This window comes from Capsicum annuum, chromosome 3 (assembly GCF_002878395.1).
Source record: "Capsicum annuum cultivar UCD-10X-F1 chromosome 3, UCD10Xv1.1, whole genome shotgun sequence".
In the NCBI taxonomy this organism is placed as follows: Eukaryota; Viridiplantae; Streptophyta; class Magnoliopsida; order Solanales; family Solanaceae; genus Capsicum; species Capsicum annuum.
In genome coordinates this window covers 119189134-119215490 of record NC_061113.1, presented here as the reverse complement: position 1 = coordinate 119215490, position 26357 = coordinate 119189134, and the positions used below count along the sequence as shown (strand labels likewise).

Below are 26357 nucleotides of genomic sequence, written 5' to 3'. Positions count from 1 at the left end.
GCTACTAATAACTATGTTGGGCTCACAATTCACCTTTTGACCTGATTTGCACCTCAAGAAAAGATTTTTTCGCTCAAATTTTCTATCGATTATCTAACAATAAACCAATACCCAGCTAGATATAAAACAAATTCGCTATTCAAAAATTTATTTTTTAGCTCAAATTCATTATCGATTATCTGACAATCAATCAAATTATGAACGTAGAAATCATAAGGAAACACCAGTTTAAACCTCCTTAGAAAGTATGGAATCTATAAGGAACTCTTTTTGGCTATTCAGCAACTACCACAAGCTCCGCGAACATTGTTTTTGTATCAATTGCATTCACAGCTAACTTTCTACATAAATTTATAAGAGAATGGTTCGGTTAAGGTGATTTTAGTTTTAAATTTCAGTTATAAACTTTTCATTTCCACATGCGCCTAAGAAAAAAGATAGCAACATAATTGATAGATAAAGGTACACCATGTACAAGGGAAACATGGACATGCACCCACTTCCAATTTTGTGTAAATAAAGTCCAAAGAAAACTGTAACTAAATAGTGAATGCTCTCCTGTACGTATTTTTCTAGCTATGATCATATCAATGTGAACAAAAAACAGACAATTGAGCATCATATGAACTTAAAAGCATGTAGCTTCAGTATAGTGTGGTTGCAAACTTTCTCTACACATACACAATTCTAAGAAGTAGAATACATTATGCTCTTTACATTATGCGGGTGCAACTGTTAGACACAATAAACTTCGTAACTAACTCTTTGCCAACATCACTTTAAATAGTAGAACAAACGAAATTTTCCTTATTTCCTAACATTTGGAAGACCACCAATGCAGAATGGTCTTAGTGATGCTCATGATAATGTAAATAAGAGAGTGGAAGATAAGGTACCCAGTGTTCTCATCATGCATGAAGAATATCAAGTAGCCATCGTCTTCTTCACATTCTGTACCAGGCTGATTGGGAACAAATACAGCCTCCGAAACAAAGTTGCCAGGTCCAAGATCAAATATACTTTGAATATTTTCTCTAACTTCAAGCTGTGATTTTCCAGTATCTGGTTCAGCCTGCAAATCAAATTTGATGATTCTAGTTACCTTAGCAATGCTATTCAAAGTGGTTCCATATACATAATGTTGCTTCCTAAATTTCAACAGAGTTACTATTATTATACCAATATGAGAGAGAGGCCTACTGACAAAACTTTAGGTAAACCAGAACAAGCAATCAAAACTAAAGAGGAACATCAAGCTAATACATACGGAAAACACATCTTAGCACTCACGAACAAAATAACAAGCAAATAGATAGATGATAAATGAAGGTGTTCATTACCAAGCATTTTATGTGACCGATACTTAAGCTACGTTGATTAAATTTCCTGATAATTTTACGATAGGAGATTGACCTTCCAGTGTAGTTCTTATTGATCCTTGGAGAATCAACTACACTCGGATAGTTACTTCTATGAAGCTGCACCGCTCTTCATGTTAAATCTCATTTCATATCTGTATAAACAAAACCATGAGCAAGAACTAAGACATACATAACCAAGGTCAATTTAAACAATCTTCGTCAGAGTCTCCTAATAGCTCATTACAGAAATTCTCAAGTTTTTCTTTAATGGATCCATTAACCAAGTCTAGGTATGGATTAATAAGGTGGCAGGTGATCAACACGACTTCTTCCCCCCTCCTCCCAATCATTGGTTAGAAAAATAATCTAAATGATAAAAACAGTCAAAATTAAAAAAGAAGAAAATTAAAAGGTGATTAGGCAGGACATGACGCATATTCAGGTTACTGAAGACATGATCTTAGATAGGGGAATGTGAAGGACGCCTATTAGAGTAGAAGGTAGTCGGATAGGAGTGTTGTCGTGCACCATAGTATGTTAGTTTACGATTTAGTTGTAGATATCCATTATTGTTGTTTATTGTGTTTCGATTATCGCAATAGTAAAGAAGCTTGATCAAGAAACATGTTTTATGTGTGTATATTATAGATTTATAATCAATAAATAGCTATATTTATGTGTGAATCTCACCTGAAATTGCACCATGAAGAATGTAGAAAAGTGGATGAAAAGTTGAAAGAACTCATCCAAAAAGATAGATGAAATTTCAAAATAGGAGGTTAGTCAGCTCATTCACAGTAAATTGGACAATGTTCAAAAGGAGGTTAAAACACGTGGATGGCTCCGATTAAAGCGAATGAAGGGTTAGGATCCCATAAGGAAACAATTATGAATACAATCATACATCAAAATTCCGGTGTGAGAGCATGTGAAAAATTGGTATTTCCTTAACCCTTTCCCATGTTCTTCTTGCTCTGACTTCTCTTCTCTCTCAACACATACTATCAAATTCTTTACTAATTACCAATTAATCAAATTGCTATTTCCCTAAATGAATGAGCTAATCAGTTCGAACTATAGATCATATTGAAAGCTGTATTTTTATTCCCATTTCAAGTATCTTAGTGATGACCTGATTACTGGGAGTTGACGCTAGACTATTTTGATTTAAATTAGCATTCCTGGTTGTTGTTAGCTGTTATATTCCATTCTATTACTGACTTGATTTTTTATGTTTCTAGGAAATTGAATCAAATTGTTGTTGGATTGGGAGTAAATTATTATCGAATTGAGTGGTCGACTTGTTAATTACATAGCGAGTTCACTACACTTGATTTGAGATTAAAATACTAAAACAGTTTGAAGCATATTAAAGATCAAAATTCATGACACATACTATATAAAAGTCTTTGTATTATGCAACAACATAATAAACTTGAAATAAAGAATCCATTTTTATACCTGGATAATCGTGAACTGCAAAACCTCCCACTTTGTATACACATAATGCACTCCATAGAACAACCCAATCTCCAAACCCCAAAATCCTAATTTCCCTATCACCAACCTCCTCGAATTCAATTGATCAAAAGCATTATAGCTCCAACACAGACTAATTACAGACAACGACGCTGATACTGTAGACACCGCCACAAACAACATGAAACTGAACGAAGCCCTTGAACTAATAACTGGAAATTTTTATTGTTTCATTACGGAAAAGAATCTTACATCGCAGCCATAACAGAGGAAAATACTAACATGAGGAAGAATGATAGCAAGGAAGACTTCAAGAAATGTTGATTCTTCTAGATATATGGAGAAAAGTGAAATAGTATACCGATTGTTTGTGTGGACTGAGTATGAGAAATATGGATTATTCTAGAGCTAGAGATGTAGAATATTTGATAGTGTAAAATTACGTTATTGCCCTTGGTCGTCCCTTCTTCACATTTCTATATAGTAGAAAAAAAATACCTTATGATAAGGTCTGCTGATAATAATATGTCATAAATTTTCGTTAGTAAAAACAACGTGTGGTAGGTAGTTTGTTGCCACCCTTTGTTGCAAGCAAAGCTTTTATTTGACACAATACTTTAATTTATTTTGGGCAATTTACTAGAATCTTCCTGCTTGAAGCTTCTTCGTTTATTGAATTAACTGTATAAAATTAATACTCATCACATATTTTGTATCTTTACTAATTTTGTGTTTATATTGTAATTCAAATACAATTTTAACATAAACATTTGTGTGATGTTTGTAAAGAAGTTAATACTCATTCAGGTATGATACACATGTAATGTACAACACTTGTACTCACTTACAAGAGTACAACGCGCAAATTTAAAGTGCTTTCAAGTATGTATTCATTCTCAAAATTCAATCTATATATTAGGTCATATTAAATATAACATAATATATCACCATTTTATACAATAAATTAATATCTATAATACAAATATTATATAATTAACCAAGTTCAAATAATTTATCTATAGAGGTTGAGAAGATATTTAATTACATTGAATTCAACTATTGTATCACTGTAATATCATTTACTTTTTCATATTAATGAATATTGAATTTACCTCGACAACAATTGTTATTGCACGTAATTTTTTAAATTTTATTTATTTACTTTTTTAATATACGTAAAATTTACGTGTAACGAGGTACGCTAATCTAGTTTCTAAAAGTATTTCAATTGTATTTGTCTACATATATATATTGGTGAATGTACTCACACTGCTGTAACCGTGAGTATCCCTTTCTTTTATGGATCCACGCATGCATCCTGATAAAAGAAATAAATTAGTATAAGGTAATTGGACTTTATTTAATCAAGGCTGGTTGTGTTGAAAAAATTTCTACAATATTGATATTGGATAGGAATTAGTAATAGTAAGAGAGTTGTCACAAACACTGTGTCGTGGCATGCCATTTCCTTGAAAGCAATTTCGGCCCGACTCCGGTGAAAATCCTTCTAGCCGGTCGCTCTCCAAGGTTTCACAGCTACTTTCAAACACATGCACTCGTGGTTAGGAGTTTGGAGGTTTCCCAAACCAATTGCCCAAAAATTGTCAAAGAATAGGAAGCTAAGATTACAGTAGAGAATTGATGAAGGGGAGAGAGTATTTTGTTCTCTATGTTTTCTTACATCTTTAGTTCTCAAACGACACTTCTTAAATATTTATACCATTCACGTTTCATCCATCAAAAGAGTGAATGAAGACAAACAGAGTTAATGTACATAAATTAAACAGAGTTAATGTACATAAATTAACATTACTCTTAAATTAATGACAAAGTCATAATGTCTAGTAACTTTCAAGACTTGTGAATGTCTCTTCATTAATCGTCATTTAAATGAATATACATTTATGAAGAAGTAAATCTCCCATCCTATATGACTTACGGATGTTTATAAATATTTATTACAGAGAGTTAAAAGAGTTTTAATCTTTGCATTAACATTGAAGGAATTATCCTTCAATCCCCCACTAATGCAAAGATAAAAAATGGAATAATTTTTGGGCAAAAGGAAGGAACCTGTACTTAAGTGTCAATATCTTTCTATTTGAATTGACACGTCGTGATGTGAGGCAACAACATTTATCTAAAAAGTGAAGTACTCTTGAACTAGATAGACATAAGCTGAGACCCCCACAATACATACCATATCCTTTATTTTAAGCAACCTCCGCGATACTACAAAGTGTATTTATGGTCATTCACACAAACCTTAGGTCTCATGAGTGCTCTAGAAAGATAACCCAAGTCTTTAATAAAAAGGTGACCAACCTTTTACACTCATATAGATGATCCATCAAGTCTATCTCATAGATCACCTTAAGGCTATGGATCATTAAGAGCAAAAATAAGTTCAACCTTATAATACACTACCTCACGTCATAGGGATAGAATATGGAGTGTTTATTAAAGGCCTATATGGCTTCGTTTGACCGCAAATGGGTATCCACCATATTACCTCAATCTATGGGCTTTAGCCCTATCCCCCTCGATGAATCAAGGACCATTTTTCTTGTCAAACCCTTGGTCATAGGATCCGCCAAATTTCTTTCAGATCTTACATATTCAAAGAAAATAACACCATGTTTCAACAATTGTTTAACTGCACTATGTTTGATACGAATATGTCTCTTTTTATCATTGTATACACTGTTTTTAACAATCCCAATTGCCGCCTGTGAGTCACAATGTAAAGAGAATCGTGGCATTTGTCTTCCCCATAAAGGCACATCTGTCAAAAGATTTTTGAGCCACTCAACTTCTTGCCCTGCCAACTCGAAAACAATGAATTCAGATTCCATAGTAGAACGTGCTATACAAGTCTGCTTTGAAGACTTCCATGAAATAGTACCTGCACCCAAAGTAAATACATAGCCACTGGTAGAGGTAACTTCATCATTGTCAGTCACCTAGTTTGCATCACAACAAACTTTTAAAACGGCAAAAAATTATTAAAATGCAAACACCAATTCATAATACCTCTCAGATACCTTAACAAGCGATGAAGAGCATTTCAATGTTCATTTTTGGAATTTTGAGTATATCTACTCAATCTACTAACAACATAAGCTATATCAGGCCGAGTATAGTTCATGAGAAACATTACACTGCCAATTATTTTAGCATATTCAGTTTGAGAAATACTGAAATCTTTATTCTTTTTCAAGTGTATGCTAGGATCATAAGAAGTTCTCACTGAAACTACATCAAAACAATTAAATCTTTTCAACATTTTTTTAATATAATGAGACTGACACAAAGAGAAACCATTAACATTTCTTTTGATTTGTATTCCTAAAATCACATCAGCTTCTCCAAGGTCTTTCATTTCAAATTTAGAAAATAAAAATTTCTTAGTCTCATTTACAACATTCACATTAGGGTCAAAGATTAACATGTCATCCACATTTAAACATATAATCACATAGTCTGATCCTATAATTTTAGTATAAACACAGGTATCAGATAAATTAACAACAAAGCCATTATCTATTAATGTGAAATCAAATTTTTCATACCACTGCTTAGCTGCCCGCTTAAGTCCATATAAGGACTTTCTTAATTTGCATACTTTATCCTCTTTTTCTGGGACCACAAAACCCTCAGGTTGAGTCATATAGATCTCTTCTACTAAATCACCATTTAAAAATGCAGTTTTGACATTCATTTGGTGTACCAGTAATTGTGAATAGAAGCTAGAGCAATAAGAGTTCTAATGGTCGCTATTTTAGTCACTGGAGAATAAGTATCAAAATAATTAATACCTTTCTTTTAGTTAAATCCCCTAATCACAAGTCTAGCCTTATATTTATCAATTGTACCCTCAGGCCTCAATTTATTCTTGAATATGCACTTGTTACTTATGGGTTTACAACCTTTAGGCAAATCATACAAGTCCCATGTGTGATTAGAAACTATAGAGTCTAATTCACTTTTAACAGGATATTTCCAAAATATCACTATCTATTGAACTCATTGCTTCATCATATATCTTAGGGTCTTCTTCTATTAAGTAGATAGACACTAATTCATCATTTAAAGTATCGATATCAAATCCTCAGTTAAGAAGGTGGTGATAAAATCAGGACCAAATATAGTCTCAGTTCTACGTCTTTTACTCCTTCTAAGTTCATTTTCATGCTCATTAGCATTAACATCAGAAGTAGACATAACATGAGAGTTAACAGACATAGATACAGAAGTATTATTTTGCACATCACTAGGCATATTATTTTTCAAAGGAAAAACATGCTCAAAAAATTCTGCAACTCTAAATTCACAAATAAAATAATCATTTAATGACATAAATTTATATGCAGTATTATTTTGAGCATAACCAATAAAGACAGTGACAAAAGTCTTGGAGCCTACATTTATTCATTTAAAATTAGGTAGACCAATCTTAGCCAAACACTCCTACACTTTCAGAAATTTCAAGTTAGAGGCAAATCCTTTCCATAACTCATATGAGGTCTTGTCTAACTTTTTATGAGGGACTCTATTAAGAATATAGCATGCAGACAAGTCAGCTTCTCCCCACATATAGTCAGGTAGACTTGAGCTTAAAAGCATAGAATTCATCATTTCCTTAAGAGTTCTATTCTTTTGTTCAGATACACCATTTTGTTGGGGAGTATAAGGAGCACTAAACTCATGGATAATACTATTTTTTCTTACAAAAATCTTCTAGAGTTTTAGTATTATATTCACCACCCCTGTCAGATCTAAATCTCTCAAATTTCCTGTCTAATTGATTTTCTACTTCTGCTTTGAATTTTAAAAACATGCTTTCAGCCTCATCTTTAGACTTAATAAAGTATACCTTAGTGTACCTAGAAAAGTCATCAACAAAAGTAATGTACTACTTCTTTCCACCTTTAATAATAGTGTTCTTAAAATATGCTAAGTCTGAATGTACTAGTTCAAGCAATTTGGTCTTTCTACTAGTAACATATTTAAAGGTTTCTTAGCATGCTTTGCTTCTACACACACAACATTTAGAAATATCATCAATATTTACTGTAGGAATTAATCCCATTTTTCTACGTCTTTTAATAGAAGCAATATTAACATGACCTAGCCTACCATGTCATAAATTAATAGACTCATCAATATAAGCAGAATTAGGAATATTTGTATTATTGACAATCTCATGATCAATGTTCAGTACATATAAGCCCCCACTAAGGTATCCCTTCCTAACAAAGTTTTCTCTATGAGAAATAATTATTTTATCAGCTTCAAAAATAAGTTTAAAGCCTACTTTGTTGACAAGTGCTCCAGAAACTAAGTTTCTACGGAGCGAGGGAACATACAGAACATTGTTCAGAGATAATATTTTTTCAGAAGTTAATTTAAGTAAAATATTTCCTTTACCTATAACTGCAGCAGTAGTGGAGTTACCTATGTTGACACACTCACCATCGGTAAATTCCTCAAAGTCATGAAATAATTCTTTGTTAGCGCAGAAATGCATTGAAGCCCATGTGTCCAACACCCACTCAGTCTTGTTAAACACCAAGTTTATCTCGCCGACTACTGTTGCAATCACTTCATGACCCTCAGCAAGATGAACTTGGATATCATTTTGACCTTCACTGTTTTGAGTTTTGCAAACTATTCCATATTTCTTTAGCAGATTTATAAGTAAAAAATAAATCAAATAAAGTATTAGTCATATGACTTAATAAATGTCTTCTAGCATTTATGTTATTCTTTTTAATCTTCTTCTTACCAAATTCATCAACAATCATAACAGTATAAGAACCAGTAATGATCTTAGAACCATCATGAAACAAAACATAATGAACTTTTAATTGTTCTAAGAAAATAAAAAGTTTTTGTGACCAACGTTTAAAATTATTTCCGTCCAATGGCTCTACCTTTGACAAATCAGAAAAAGTTTTGTTCAAAGAAATAACCATTTATCAATACTATTTGTAAGAAAATCTCTTTCAAATTGTTGAAAAAATTTCTACAATATTGATATTGGATAGGAATTAGTAATAGTAAGAGAGTTGTCACAAACACTGTGTCGTGACAAGCCACTGCCTTGAAAGCGATTTCGGCCCAACTCCGGTGTAAATCCTTCTAGCCGGTCGCTCTCTAAGGTTCCACAGTTACTTCCAAACACGTGCACTCATGGATGGAAGTTTGGAGGTTGCCCAAACTAATTGCCCAAAAATTGTCAAAGAATAGGAAGCCAAGATTACGGTAGAGAATTGATGAAGGGGAGAGAGTATTTTGTTCTCTATGTTTTCTTACATATTTAGTTCTCAAACGATACTCCTTAAATAGTTATACCATTTACTTTTATATATCAAAAGAATGAATGAAGACAAACAGAGTTAATGTATATAAATTAACATTACTCTTAAATTAATGACAAAGTCATAATGTCTATTAACTTTCAAGACTTGTGAATGTCTCTTCATTAATCGTCATTTAAATGAATATACATTTATGAAGTATTAACTCTCTCATCCTATTCTCCCATCCTATATGACTTACGGATGTTTACACATATTTATTACAGAGAGTTAAAAGAGTTTTAATCTTTGCATTAACATTGAAGGAATTATCCTTCTGGTTGTCATCATTATCATTCTTCTTGGAATGTAACCAAGAAGCTGCAAGTTCATTATTGTTTTAAATCACCCAATACTAACAAAAACTTCCACTAAATCAAATTTTCCAAGTAAATTTTTGTGTTTGGTAGGAAAGGTGGCGAGGGCCAATAAACATCAACTGTGAAGATTGATTTGCCCAAATTAATTTTAAGTTAATCACCCTAAATTAATGGTGGGCATATATCGGTTTAAATAAATGAAAAAGTGGCTAAATTGTCCTCACTTATTGAGAATGGTATAAAAATATTTTTCATTCACCTTTTAGCTTTAAAATACCCTTAATTCACCTTTGAGCCCCATAATATCCTCCATATCCACGTTTGAGTTTCATAATACTTTTCATTCTAACAACTCTAAAATTAAACCATTATTTTTTTTTACAGTCACAACCAAGAGTTTGTTATAATAATTTAAAAATTTAGTCTCCACCTTACAAGGGCATTTTACACCTGGGTAACTCTATAATCCACCTTTAACCTTCATATATATTATATCGTATTGCCAAATTCAACTTGGTGCTGCTAACTTGAAATGTAGTACTGGTATTTATTGATGGTCGCATTTGTTCTTAGGTTGGGCATATTTGATGAAGATTTAGTTGTGATAAGGGCAATCTTAAAAACGGCTAATGAAACAATTATGTGCGTAGATAATGTCACTACTAGGTTCGGTTGTTGGTCGTTTTTAAAGAGTGGACTTGTTCTTCATTTTTCTTCCTCATATGCTCTACTTTATTTTTAGTTATGTGTATTAAGACGATAACTTTAGGTATCAAATTAAATTTCCTACAATTTTTAAGTGGTACAAATTATAATGAACTTTGAAGCAGAAATCAAATGGGGCAATGTGAAATATCTTAACTTTTAGTGTTTCATTGCAGCTATTTACATGTCAACAATGGAGAATGTTAGTGAAATTACAAAAAAATATTACAACTGAAATATTACAAGTGAAGAAAAATAAAAGTTATCATCTTCTTCTTCTTTGGCTGAGGCGCAGATATCTCACTCTCTTCAAAGAGATTCAAGCTCACTGCAGCAAATTATTTTACTAGTCTAACAGTAATCTTCTTGACTTATATCCTCAAGGATAAAAGAGCCTTCTCACAAAGAACAACTCAACAACTCAGAACAAAAGTTAAGTTCAAAGCTCCACAAAAAAGAACACCTCCCTTCAACTAACGAGTTCTTTTTTTTACTATATTTATTAACTCTATATTATCTTGTACTTTAAAAATATACAAGACCATCTCTATTTATAGGAGAGGAAGTTATCCATTCAATGAATAAGAATGAATAAGGGATAGCAAAGATGAAATATTAATGACTTTTAGGTTACAAAAGTTACATGAGTTAAACCACATAAAGAATTGTATAATGGAAGAATAAAGAATGAGTGGTTAAAAGAACTTCAACAAAAATAAAGGCCAAATTCAGCCACCACAACCAATAGACAAATCTCTAAATGCATATATGTCCAAAAATCCCATGCACGTTCATGCCACTTAAGTGAATAACAAGAACAGCAACGGACACAACGTCCATATGCTTTAATGACCAATAACCAGAGGCAGAGCCAGCCCATTTTAGGGGTATACATGAGTAAAATTATTTTTTATGTGGTTACAGGAGGTGTGAAACTCCCTTCGACTAAATTTTCTTTGAATATTAAACCTTCTTACTTGGAATCCTGGCTCCGCCTCTGTCAATAACTTCACTGTGTGGTAATGCAATTAAATAAGATGTTAACTGCATTAATATAATAAGTTTTGTAACCTCTATCATACTAAAGAAAGACACCAACTCAATGTAAAAAGGTAAAGGGGTAAATTAGCTTAATGTCATAGGTATCTTTACAGTGACCAAAAAAAAAGAATAATACATAATAATATTAAAAATTATAATATTAAAATGCTAAAACAACTTCTATCCCCCACTCATTTTAATATTAGTATAAGAGAGTCTACTAGCTAAAGAAAGACTACCATGCATAATGAAGGTGTACTTTGCATTGAACCTCCACTTAGTAATACAGTAATTTTTACTCTAGAGCCATAGTGGTCTCAGACTTGAACTATGACTGCTTAAGAAAAATAAAAAGTTACTGCTTACATATAATAGTCAAGGTGTTGACATGAGCTTTATATGCAGTACATTACGGCCTTGTGCTATCCCGGTTTCATAAGTGTCTTTGAGAATGATCCTAGTTCTCATAGGAAGTGGACTACCTTCACACCCACGAAGGTGAAATCCATCGAGAGTGCTCTTGTAATTTTAGCACCCCACTCATAGTAGCTACAAATTTTCATTAAGAGTTTTTAAAACTCAACCTCAGAATCATTACAAGTAAATGTACTCACATCATAGGGAGGGATAAAAAATAGTGCATTTTTTTTTACAAAAAATCATTATGTGATTCATTTTCCCCATTGAACCAGGTTATAGGGTCTCTAGTCCCCAGGTTAGGTTTTGTCACATATGACTCAAGGTTCAATATGCTTCAATCCCATCCCCCTCGATATGCTCCAGACATTTTCTATTGCTAAGGTCGTAGTCAATGTAATGCCTCGAGTTTGTACCCCAAACGCTACACGATGCTCATAATCCCGAAGGACCAGAAGTTAACCCATGACTAGTACCTGTTGCAATAACTGAATAATAGTATTGTAAAAATACATAAATTAGGCAAAAAATGGATATAAGGTTCAATACTGTAAATAAATACTAAATACGGTATATCAATACCAAAATTGAATATCTGCCTGAAAAATATTCTAGTCTAAATAAGCCTCTAACAGTCTAAATAAGGAGTTGATGGGACAAGTCCCCAACCAACTCCGACTAATAAAATAAACTTAGTACTGATATACTGGAATAATAAATCTGTCCTCAAACAATAAGGACTCACCCCTAGTCTACTGCTGATGGATCAGGCTGCTAAGTATAATCAGGAGCCCGTGCTTTGGAACCTATGATATAAGACATCATAGCGCAAAAGAAAAGTTTGCGCCAATACTTTGAATATACTAGTATACAAAGTGAGGTAGGCTAAAATGCATGGGTTCATATGTATGAACAATACTGACTGAATAACATGATATAACTAAATAAGAGCATATGCATGAATACATAAACTGTAACTGAGGTTATGATAACACTGGATACTGAGTTCTGAATCGCTGATTTACTGATATCTGAGTTTACTGATATAGTATTACTGTTAACTGAGTGACTGTATCTGATAGTCCCAATTCTATGGAACTATTCTGAGTTCAGTACTGAATTGAGTGACTGTATCTAACAGTCCTAATTCTATAGAACTGAATTAAGTTCTATTCTGAAGACTAAAACTAAGAGGTAATCATCTAACTAACATGCCCCTCCTTGTACTGATTGGGGTCCAACCTGTAACCCCAGCTGAAAGGGTGCCAGTACCGTGCCATGAGTAAAGACAAATTGAGTCACCCTCATCTGGTAGGTGCTCTGAGTGAGAACGGTGGTACCCTCAACTGATAGGTTAAAACACCTCATCAACTCTCAACTGGCAGGTTGATGTCTCAACCTACTCTGGATACATAGTTCTGGAACTCAATGACTACTTCTAAGGATTACACCCTCTACTGGCAGGTGGGTCCCCATCCTTGGGTTCACTCGGTGCTGAATTTTACTCCCAACTAAATAGATACTGGACTGAATTCTAAACCATTCTAGGGTAGACTGAAATGTTACTGATCGTACTGTATAACTAAACTGAATTGAGTTAACTGGTTTTTGTGGACTGACGGAATACTGACTGAGTACTACTAAACTTTCCTGAGTTCTGTAACTGATTGAATTATACTAATCGTGACAAAATTGATACTATTCCATGACTGACCATGGATCTAGGTAAATAACTAAATTGTCGGGTATTGAATACTCCCAAGACTCAATAGCATAAATTATAAGACATAGCACAATCTTGAAACATGATAGCTAATTACTAGATCACCATTCCTTCATTGGGAAATTTTAGAAAACACTTGCATGACATGAACTTGAATACATGCTAACATAATATAATTTCACTATTCAACTTACATGAGCAATTCAACGAACACTTGGAGGACATAGTATGTGCACATAATACTAAACAATATGCGAGCATCATAATTTCAAATACCAAATTCATAATTTGGAGGGCATTAGCATGAATTAACATAGTACAACATATATAACAAATAATTTCATATATATCTCACTATTGAATCATGAACTAGAAACCCCATTAACATGGTTGTCATGAAAACATTCAAATTCAACCATAAAATTCACCAAACCCATTAACTTGTAGTAACAAAAAGGTGCTTAAACTCCAAGGGTGGAAGGAAACCGTTTGATGAACACTTGACATGTCTTAGTTGCTAAATTCTTAAAGAATGATGATGAAATCTTAAGCCTTGAATTTGAAATTTGATCTCCTAGGGTTTTTGTTCTTGTGTAATTTCTGAATAGAGAAAGAATTTTGCCTCTAAAAGGTTTTAATTTTATGTTTTGGCACTGATAACCGTGGGTAAAAACCTAAATACCTCTGAGGAATGTGGCTTTTAATTACTAAAAAATAAATTAGCGATGCATAGACCGATGCATCGCATTGATGGGTTCGACACTATGGCTAACGTGTCACGTTGAGTCTGCGTCGGTTCACTGGAATTTGCATTGGGGAGCTAAAGAAAAAGATTTATCAATGTGATATACGATGCGGCGCGTCGAGATCACATCGATCTACTGGTTTGGACTTTCAATCATGCCTCAAACGAATTTCAAAAAATCTAAAACTTATTCGAGGATACCTACTGAAACTCCTGATCATGATTTAACCTAAAGATTAATATTTTAAGGTCATAGAGGTTATGAAATAGAGTTGCCAAATTACGAAGGCTAAAATGACACTAAGTCTGAGTACTTAGCTAAAATTTTCTAAGTCTAGGACCCCTTAACAAGCTTTAAAGGACTGAGTTAAGCTTAGGATTTTGTGGGGTCTTACAATATCTCCCCCATGGGAACATTCGTCCTCAAATGAGACTGACTAACCTGAGAATACTGATAGACTGAATATAGATACGAGACGTGCGTAACTGAAGCATGATTTCATGACTGAAATTATTGATAAACTAAAATTTCATACTGAATATGCATATCTGATACATGAGTACATAGCTGAACCTGATTCAAGAATGCATGAATGGGATTGCTAATAAGCTGAGTTTCTCATGCTGAACATACATATCTAATGTATGAAGTCACAGTTGAATATGCAATGGTAACTGGTACCAAATCTATAAAGGAAAATCTGAGCATGGAACTGAGTAAGTTCAAGGAAAAACTGTTACCTTGGTCTGAGACTGAGCTTGTAAAGAAGAGGTGAGGATATTTGGTTCGTATGTATTCTTCTGCTTCCTAAGTAGATCTATCAATGGGCTGATTCTGGCAAAGAACTTTGACTAGAGGAACTTCTTTGTTCCTCAGTATGTGGATCTAAAAATAAAAGGATTTCAACTAGAATCTCTTCGTAAGAGAGGAAGTTCTGAATATCTATGCCCTCTGTATGGACTATGGCTGCTGGATCACCTATGCATTTCTTAAGCAAAGAGACATGGAACAGTGGATGCACTGAAGCTAAGTCTGAAGGTAACTCAAGCTCGTAAGCTACCTTTCTGAAATGGCTGAGAATTTGATAAGAACCGATATATCGGGGACTGAGCTTCACCTTCTTGCAAAACATCTTCACTCCTTTCATAGGAGAGATTTTCAAATACACATAATCACCAATCTCAAACTCAAAATCCTTTCTCCACATATCTGCGTACGATTTCTATTGGCTTTGAGCTGTCTTAAGCCTTTCCCTGATTAACTGAACCTTTTCTAAAGTGTTAAACACCAAGTCAGGCCCTACCACTGTGGCCTCACCCACTTCAAACCAACCAATGGGATATCTACATTTCCTCCCATAGAGTTCCTTAAACAGAGTAATCTGAAAGCTGGAATGATAGCTGTTGTTATATACGAACTCAATCAAAGGCAAGTGGTCATCCCAACTACCTTTAAAGTCTATCGTAAATGCTCATAACATATCCTCTAAAGTCTGAATGGTCCTTTTTTCTTGACCATCCGTCTGAGGGTAAAAAGCTGCGCTGGGGTGGACTTGGGTACCAAGACCCTTTTGGAAGGGTTTCTAAAAATAAGAGGTAAACTGGGTACCTCTATATGAGATTATAGATAATAGAACACTGTGCAATCTAACCAACTCTCTGACATAGATCTTGGCATAGTCCTCGACTGAATAAAAGGTATGGACTGGTAGAAAATGAGCTGATTTGGTCAACCTATCTACAATGACCTAAACTGAATCGTGCTGATAACGAGGGCGAGGCAAACCCATCACAAAATCCATGTTCACCTCTTCCCACTTCCAAGTGGGAATACTGAACTCTTGTATAAACCCACTGGGCTTCTAATGCTCAATTTTAACCTGCTAACATATTAAGCACTTAGCCAAAAATTCTGCAATGTCTCTCTTCATGCCACTCCACCAATAGATCTCCCATAAATCATGGAACATCTTAATGGCCCCTGGATGAATAGAGTAGCACACACCATGAGCTTCTACTAAAATTTGCTGCCTCAAGTCATCTATACCTGGAACAGATAACCGACCCTGGCAACGCAACACACCATCTCCCCCTTAGGAGAAAACCTCCATCTTCTGATCTCTGATTGATTCTTTCAACTTGACTAGACTGGGATCCCTATCCTATTTTTCCTTCACCTCAGAAACTAGGGACAATTCTAATCTACTCTGCACCCATACATTACCTTCTGATGAATTGACTAAGCGGACACCTAGTCGGGTAAGATGATGAACCTCCCAAACTAACTTTTTCTTACCATCTTCCACATGAGAAACATTCCCCATAGACATCCTACTAAGAGAATTAATCACTACATTGGTTTTACCTGGATGATACATGACACTTATGTCGTAGTCCTTTAATAACTCCAACCACCTTCTCTAATGGAGGTTTAGATCTTTCTGAGAGAATATATACTGCAGGCTCTTATGGTCAATGAACACATCAATATGCACTCCATACAAATAGTGCCTCCAAATCTTTAAGGCAAATAATACTGCTGCTAACTAAAGATCATGAGTTGGATAGTTCTTTTCATGGGGCTTAAGATGCCTAGAGGCAAAGGCTATAACCTTACCTCTCTGCATGAGGATACAACCCAAACCTACTTTGGATGTATCACAATACATAACAAAGCCATCTGAACCATCTTGTAAGGTAAAAACTGGGGCTATGGTGAGTCGAGTCTTCAACTCCTAAAAATTCTTTTTGCAAGAATCTGACCACTGAAACTTGACTTTTTTCTGAGTTAATCTGGACATAGGGGATACAATAGACAAAAATTCCTCAATAAACCATCGGTAATAGATGGACAAACCCAAGAAACTCTGAATATCTGATGGAGAGATGGCTCTAGACTAGTTTTTCACTGCTTCGGTCTTTTAGGGATTAACTCTAATGCCATCACTGAAAATGATATGGCCTAGAAAAGCTATTGACCTTAGCCAAAATTTGCACATATTGAATTTAGCGAATAACTGATGGTTTCTAAGAGTCTACAATACTATTCTGAGATAGTCTGCATGATCATGCTCACTGCAGGAGTAAGCAAGGATATCATCTATGAAGACTATGATGAATAGGTTCAATTACTGCTTGAACATGCGATTCATCAAGTGCATAAAAGCCGCTGGGGCATTGGTAAGATCAAATAACATGACTAAGAATTTAAAGTGACCATACCGAGTTTTGAAAGCTGTCTTCAAAATGTCACATTCTCTGACTCTGAGCTGATGATAGCCTGATCTGAGGTCTATCTTAGAAAAATAACTAGCACCTTGAAGTTGGTCAAATAAGTCATCGATTCTGGGAAATGGTTATTTTTTCTTGACCATAACTTTATTTAACTGACGGTAGTCAATACACATTCTGAGGGAACCATTTTTCTTATGCACGAATAGAACTGGTGTACCCTATGGGGATACACTGGGTCTGATGAATCCCTTATCTAGGAGATCCTTCAACTATTCATTTAATTCTTTGAGTTCTACTAGAGCCATTCTATATGGCGGAATAGAGATAGGCTGAGTATCTAGACGAAGGTCTAATTCGAAGTCGATTTCCCTTTTGGGAGGAATTTTAGAAAGATCTTCAGGAAACACGTCTGAGAATTCACATGCCACTGATACTGAATAAAGAGTAGGGGTTTTAGATCTAGAGTCCTAGACCCAAATGAGATAATAGACACATCCCTTTGATATCAATTTTCTTGCCCTAACGTAGGAAACAAATTGACCCCTAAGTGCTGAAGTACTACCCCTCCAATCTAGGATGGGTTCATTTGGGAGCTGAAACTAGACAATTTTGTTTTTGTAGATGACTGAGGAGTAGCAGGAATGAAGCTAATCCATGCCGAGAATGATGTCAAAATCGTTCATCTCTAATTTGACTATGTCTGCTGAAGTGACTTTCTGAGATATCATAATTGGACACTTCTTGTATACCCACTGAGCTATGATAAATTTACCCACTGGGGTAGAGACTGAGAAAGGCTCTATTAGAATTTCAGGACTGACTCTGAAGTCAACAACTATATAGGGAGTTATAAAAGATAAAGAAGCTCCTGGATCTAGCAAAGCATAAACATGCAAAATGATAAACTTGTAACATACCAGTGACCATATCAGGAGAACTTTCCTGATCCTATCGGGACTGAAGTGCATAGAGTCTATTTAGGCGCTGCCCACTGGTGGCACTGGATGTGGTACCCTGCTAATTCAGGCGATTGACTGAGCTGGGGGACGGTTAATCTGATCCTAGGAACCTGACTGGGGATAATCCCTAACTCTGTGACCTAGCTTACCATGCCCAAAACACATATCATTACCAACCCTACAGATATCCTGGTGGTTTCTGCCATATTTTTGGCAAAGGGGATTAGTTCGGGCGCTGCTGACACTACCCTAAGGCTTAGGGACTGGTACCTTGTCTCTATTGCTGTCTCTAAATTTTGGAACTGGAGAACTGGCTAAGGATATAGCTGGAGCTGAGGATTTCAGAGGGAACTGAGAATGATTCCCACTCTCTGACTTAGGCTGAGCGAAGTTAAAACTACCTATTCTCACTCTCTTGTTCTCCCTCTCCTTCTCCCTATTCTTAGCTTCCTCTATCTGCTGAGCATGGACCATGATTCTGGATATGTCCATCTCCTTAATCAACATTGCTATTCTACACTCCTTGACTATATTACTAGAAACCCAAGACACATACTTACTCATCCTGGACCTGCTATCTGCCACCACATGAAGAGCATATCTAACTAATTGAGTAAACTTAAGAGAATACTCTTTCACTGTCATATTTCCATGATTTAGGTTAATAAATTCTAGAGCCTTCGCTTCTGTCAACTCCAACGGGAAGAACCTATCCATAAAAGCAGTGGAAAACTTCTCCTACTCTATGGGCCCAGCATCTGCGGCACTTTCTGCTTTCCATTATTTAAACCATGAGTGAGCTATATTATGTAATTGATATGCATCTAACTCGGTACTCACACTAGCTGTCACCCCTATAATATCTATAAATTTTTACACCTGATCATAAAATTTCCGAGGGTCCTCATCTGACTTCGACCCAGTAAAAGATGGAGGGTTCATTTGGGTGAAGTCTCAAATCCTGGCTACAGCAGTATTGGCCATTGGGTTGGCCGAAACAGCAGCTGGGCATTAATTATGGGTTGCCACCGAATGAGCTAGGGTGGTGAAAGCTGCTCTGAATTTAGCATGTGAGACATGTTCGTCCAGGGGATCTAACTAGATGGGCTGGGGTGCTGGTTGGTCTCTCGTTCCTCTTCCCTTAGTCCTCTTTAGAGGTATACTTTATAAATGGAAGAGAAAATTGGATTAGACAGGGAGATTAACTGGAGCTCATGCTCACTCGCACGATATGAATACTGAAAGAAGGGAAACTTTTCCTAAAACATCTCGTAGCCTCCTGTCCATAAGTTTGGCATACTACACACCCATGCACAAGACCCTACTAGATCTAAATTTTAGACTTCCTAGGACTCTGTTAGGCACTGATACCAAGTTTGTAACGCCCTGAGTCTGTACCCCAGACGTTACATGGTGCTCATAATCCTGAAGGACCACAAGTTAACCCATGACTGGTACCTATTGCAATAACTGAATAATAGTATTGTAAAAATATGAAAATTAGGCAAAAACTGGCCATAAGGTTTAATATTGTAAATAAATACTGAATACGGTATATAAATACCAAAATAGAATATCTGTCTGAAAAATACTCTAGTCTGAATAAGCCTCTAACCGTCTGAATAAAGAGTTGATGGAACAAGTCCCCAACTAACTCTGACTACTGAAATAAACTTAGTACTGAAATACTAGAATAATAAATCTATCTTGGAACATTAAGGACTTACCACTAGTCTGCGACTGATGGATCAGGCTGCTAAGTATGATCGAAAACCCTTGCGTTGAAACATATGATATAAGACATCATAGCACAAAAGAAAAATATGCGTCAGTACTTTAAATGTACTGGTATGCAAAGTGAGGTAGGCTGAAATGCATGGGTTCATATGCATGAGCAATACTGACTGAATGACATGAGTATAACTAAATGAGAGCACATACATGAATACGTAAACTGTAACTGAGGTCATGATAATATTGGATACTGAGTTCTGAATCACTGGTTTATTGATATCTGAGTTTACTGATATGGTATTACTGTTAACTGAGTGACTATATCTGATAGTCCTGATTTTGTGAAGCTATTCTGAGTTTAGTACTGAACTGAGTGACTCTATCTGATAGTCATAATTCTGTAGAACTAAACTGAGTTCTATTCTGAAGACTGACACTGATACTATGAGAGGTAATAATCTAACTGACATACCCCTCTAGGAATTGATTAGGGTCCAACCTATAACCCTAGCATGAAGGGTGTCAGTACTATGCCATGGGTAAAGACAAACTGAGTCATCCTCATTTGGTAGGTGCTCTGAGTGATAATGGTGGTACCCTTAACTAACAGGTTAAAATACCTCATCAACCCTCAACTGGTAGGTTGATGTCTCAACCTACACTGGCTACGTAGTTTTGGAATGCATGGACTACTTCTAAGGATCACACCCTCTACTAGTAGGTGAGTCCCCATCCTTGGGTTCACTTGGTGCTGAATCCTACTCCCAACTGAATAGACACTGGACTGAATTCTAAACCATTCTAGGCTGGACTGAATTGTTACTAATCGTACTGTATAACTGAATTGAACTAAGTTCACTGGGTTCTGTGGACTGAAGGAATACTACTAAATTCTGTTAACTGACTGAGTACTACTGAGCTTTCCTGAGTTTTATAACTGACTGAATTCTATTGTTCGTGACACCACTGATACTATTCTGTGATGGACCATGGATCTAGGTAAACCACTAAATTATCGGGTATTGAATACCCCCGGGACTCGATAGCATAAATTATAAGACATAGCACAATCTTGAAACATGATAGCTAATTACTTGATCACCATTCCTTCATTGGGATATTCTAGCAAACACTTACATGATATGAACTTGAATACATGCTAATATGATATAATTTCACTATTCAACTCACATGAGCAATTCAACAAATATTTGGTGGACATAGTATGTGCACATAATACTAAACAACATGCAAGCATCATAATTTCAAATACCAAATTCACAATTTGGAGGGCATTAGCATGTATTAACATAGTACAACACATATAACAAATAATTTTGTATATATCTCACAATTGAATCATGAACTAGAAACCCCATTAACATGGTAGTCATGAACATATTCAAATTTAACCATAAAATTCATCAAACTCATTAACTTGTAGTAAAAAAAAAATTTGCTTGAACTCCAAGGGTAGAAGGAAACCCTTGGATGAACACTTGACATATCTTGGTTGCTAAATTCTTGAAGAATGATGGTGAAATCTTAAGCCTTGAATTTGAAATTTGATCTCCTAGGGTTTTTGTTCTTGAGTAATTTCTAAATAGAGAAAGAATTTTGCCTCTAAAGGGGCTTAATTTCATGTTTTGGGGCTGATAACCATGGGTAAAAGACCCAAATACCCCTGAGGAATGAGGCTTTTAATTATTAAAAATTGAATTAGCGACCAACAGACCGATGCTTCACATCGATAGGGTTGACGCTATGGCTAACACACCGCAGTGAGTCCGTGTTGATTCACTGGAATTTGCATTGGGAAGCTGGAGAAAAATATTTATCGACGCGATAGACGACAAGGCACGTCGATATCACATCGATCCATTGGTTTGGACTTCCAAACTTTCCTCAAACGAAGTCTAAAAAATTTGAAACTTGTTCGAGGACACCTACTGACACTCCTGATCATGATTCAACCTAAATATTGACATTTTAAGGTCATAGAGGTCATGAAATAGAGTTGCCAACTTATGAAGGCTAAAATGACACTAAGTCTGAGTACTTAGCTAAAATTTTCTAAGTCTCGGACCTCATAACAAGCTTTAAAGGACTGAGTTAAGCTTAGGATTTTGCAAGGTCTTACAATCTGGATCTGCATGATTATCACAAGATTTGAGATAATCAATATTAATGATACAATTTTTCAAATATGATATCACGTTACTGTGTTTTCTTTTTATAGGTCTGGATTTACCATTGTAATAATGGTTTTGAACTTTACCAATTGCAGCGGTGCTATCACAATAAATTTAAATAAGAGTAATTAGCCTTTCAAAATAAGGTATTTTAAATAATAAATCTCTCAACCAATTCAGTTGCTCACTAGCTGAAGCTGAAGAAATTAGTTCAACCTCCATGGTAGTTTTAGAAATTATTGTTTGTTTTTTAGACTTTCAACAAATAGAACCATCACCCAAAGTAAAAATATAACCAGTAGTAGATAAAGAATCACCTGATAAAATGTTCCAATCCGTATCACAAAAGCCTTCAAGTACAATAGGATATTTTTATAGGACAAATCACAATTTTTTGTTCCAATTAAATATCTCATTACTCTAGTTATAGCATGCCAATGTTCATTATTAGGCTTACTTGTAAACCTGCTAAATATTTCTACTGCATACGCAATATCAAGCGTAGTGCAATCAATCACATATCTCAAACTTTCAATTATGCTAGCATATTCCTTTTGTTTTATAACATTATTTTCACTTTCAACAAGAAATAAGTAAACACCAGAATCAAAAGGAGTAACATGCTTGCAATCAAGGAAATTATATTTTTTTTAAAATTTTCTCAACATAATGTGACTGTTCCATGAAAATTCCATCACATGTTCTAATAATTTTTATTCCTAGAATAAAATTTGCCTCACCAAGATCTTTCATATCAAAACGGCTTCTAAGAATATTTTTAGTTTCACTAATAACATTCATATTAGAGCAAAAGATCAATAAATCATCAACATATAGGCAAATAATAACATGTAAATTATTCCAAGACTTATGATATATGCACTTATCACACTCATTTGTTGAATGTCTACTATTATTTTTCTTGAATTTTCTTTCTTAGAATTCGAAGTAGCATTTTTGTTAGTTTTAGGGATAGCTTAATTTGAAGTAGTTAAATTTACCTTCTGTGTGATGTTGTTCTTTTGTGTTTACAAAAGTGCATCTTGGTCCTTTGCTTCTTCTTTCATATGAATTCTCATTATTAAAGTCTCAAGAGAAGTTTCCTTTTGCTTATGGCGCATAGTTTTTTGAAATTCCTTCTACGAAAGTGAAAGTTTATCAATTATGTCACAGATAATAAGGTAATCTCCAATTTTGAATTCCTCGGACCTGAGATCTCTAATAATTATTATGAAGTCCTGAGATTGGTTTACCACTGATTTGTTGTCCACTATTGTAAAACGAAAAAACCTGCTAGCAACATACTTTTTTGCTCCAGCCTCCTCAGTGTCATACTTAACCTGCAATGCTTTCTAATTTTTCTTTGCACTAGAGTAGGTTCTATCATAATAATCATAAAAATTATCAAATAGACAATTAAGTAAAAAGCACCGACACTTGTAGGAGTCACCATCCTATTTTTCAACTTTCTCTTGAAGAGAAATGAGTTCTTCATCAGTCATGTAAGAGTTATCTACTTTGTTTGGATTCTTCACATTTAACACATAAGAAACATTAAGAAGACTTAAGTAGAAAAGTACTTCACCCTTCCACCTCTTGAAATGAGTACTGTTGAACCGAAATGGCTTGTTGAGATCTCCCATCTTGTCATTCGTAGATTTTTCAGCCATTTTTATTGAATCTCCTTAAAATTGTTGGTGAAATTAGAAAATATATTACAGCTATAATATTATAAGTGCAAAAATAAAAATAAAAGTTATCTTCTTCTTTTTTGGCTGAGGGGCGGATATCTTACTCTCTTTAAGGAGGTTTAAGCCCACTGTGGCAAAACCGGTCCAACAGTAATCTTCTTGACTTGTCCCCTCTAGGATACAACTGTCTTCCCTCAAAGAACAACTCAACAACTCTGGACAAGAGTTGAGTTTAAAGCTCCACAAAAAGAACACCTCCCTTCAACTAATAAACTTTTTTTTTACTATGTTTGTTAGCTCTATATTATCTTGTACTTTAAAAATATGCAAGACCACCTCTATTTATAGGAGAAAAAGTCATCCATACAATGAATAAGAATGAATAAGGTGTAGTAAAGATGAAATATCAATGACTTTATATTACAAAAGTTACAAGAGTTACATGAGTTATACAACATAAAGAATAAGATAATAGAGGAATAAAAAATGGGTGGTTACGAGAACTTCAAGAAAAATGGTGGACAAATTCTGCCACCACAACCAAGAGTCAAAGCTCTAAATGCATTGTATGTCCAAAAATCTTATGCACATTCATGCCATTAAGTGAATAACAAGAGCAGCAACGGACAGAACGTCCATATGACATAACGACCAATTACTTCACTGTGTGGTAATGCAATTAAATAAGATGTTAATTGCATTAACATAATATGTTTTTTAACTTCCATCACCACTAAAGAGAAAAACCCAACAACATACAATTGTTAAAGTAACTCCTATGATTTCATGCGTTTGTAGTGATATGAATCTCTTCCGCTGCATATATTCGGCCTGCTCTATAACCTCGTATATAGAATCCATAGAAATTTCTACTTGGGTTGCCTCAGGAGGCCCCATCAAGATTGTAGTTCGACATCCCTAGCTTTGATGGTTTTCATTGACCACCGTGAAGCGTAGTTTGGGCTTGTAGCTCTCAATATAGTTTATCTTTTCTGGCTAACTCGTAGGAAGCTATTTATCATAGAAAAAGTATTTCTTCCTATTCTCCATATATCAGTGTCCACACTACACACTAAGTTATTGTATGATGTTGCTTTTCCATTCTATGTTTCTTATCTTCCACAAGTGTCACATAATGGTGTATGGGACTATTGTTATGATTTTCTTTACTTTTATATTGCATTTGAAACCTCATCTCCTTTTCTGTTTGTCTTATGTATTCTGAGTAATGTGTTGCACATATTCTTCTTGTAATCAATCTATTAGATAACATTCCAACCATTTGTACCTTCAAGGCTGCTCACTTCTACTTCCTCATTATTTGCTTCTAGAAGGAGATTATACAAAGTTTCTAGATTTGTCAAGTTGTCAAATGAGAAACTAATACAGGGTGGAGTTTCTTAGAGTATTTTTTAACCATGTAAGAACCCAGGGTATACTTCTAAGATTCTACCATAGTATTCAGAGAAGTGCATTAGAAGCATCTACCAAAGGTATAAAACCTACTCCCTCTTATTTCTTGGCAATACAAAGGGTATCTCGGCTTACCCAATGTCTACTTTAATTATCTATTGTATTTTTCGAGAGTATGTGAGATTTGTCAAGAATATACCAACGTAGCATCAATATAGAAAATAGGAAGAACAACAGAGTATGCAGGAGACAAAGCCAATTTCCATATCCCTTACCCTCAATAGAATCTCAAATAGATCGATATATTTGGGGTTAAGCCTGCCCATCTTCACTAAACTTATCATGCCTTTCATGGATATACTCAAAGAAACACACGGTTCCTAACTCCAAACTCCAAGGCTCTAAGCCTACGCTCATCATAACTCTTATGCCTACTCCGAGCTACTTGAAGCGTGTCTTAAATCAACTAGACCCTATATAATAAATCACAAATTAGGTCCATACTATGTCCCCTAGCGTCAAAGGCGTTAAACCACCAAAGAAGAGATCTAGATGGTATCAATACCATAAATGGCACCATATGGATACTCAAATGATAACTATTATAATATGAAAACTCCACCAAGGCTAGAAATTGGTTTCACTGACCTCCAAAATTAATAACACTTGACCATAACATATCGTTCAGGACTTAAATAGTTTGCTCAGGTTGACCATTAGTTTGAGGATGAAATGCCATGCTGAGCTCAACTCGAGTACCCAAATCCTCCTAAAAAACCCTCCGAAAGTTTGAGGTGAGCTTGATGCTTCTATCAAAATAATGGACAGTGGCACCCGATGTAAATGAACTATCTCACGAATGTAAATCTATGGCAACCTTTTTGAACTATAGGACATCATAGCTTGTAGAAAGTGAGTAGACTTGGATAATCGATCAATGATGACTTAGACAAAATCTAAACCTTAAAAGTTCATGAAAAA

At 34.9% G+C, this 26357-nt stretch overlaps 1 pseudogene; it reads right to left on the bottom strand.

Moving 5' to 3' along the window:
* Positions 1-238: 238 nt before the first annotated feature.
* Positions 239-1711, bottom strand: LOC107865254 (annotated as a pseudogene).
* Positions 1712-26357: the final 24646 nt, after the last annotated feature.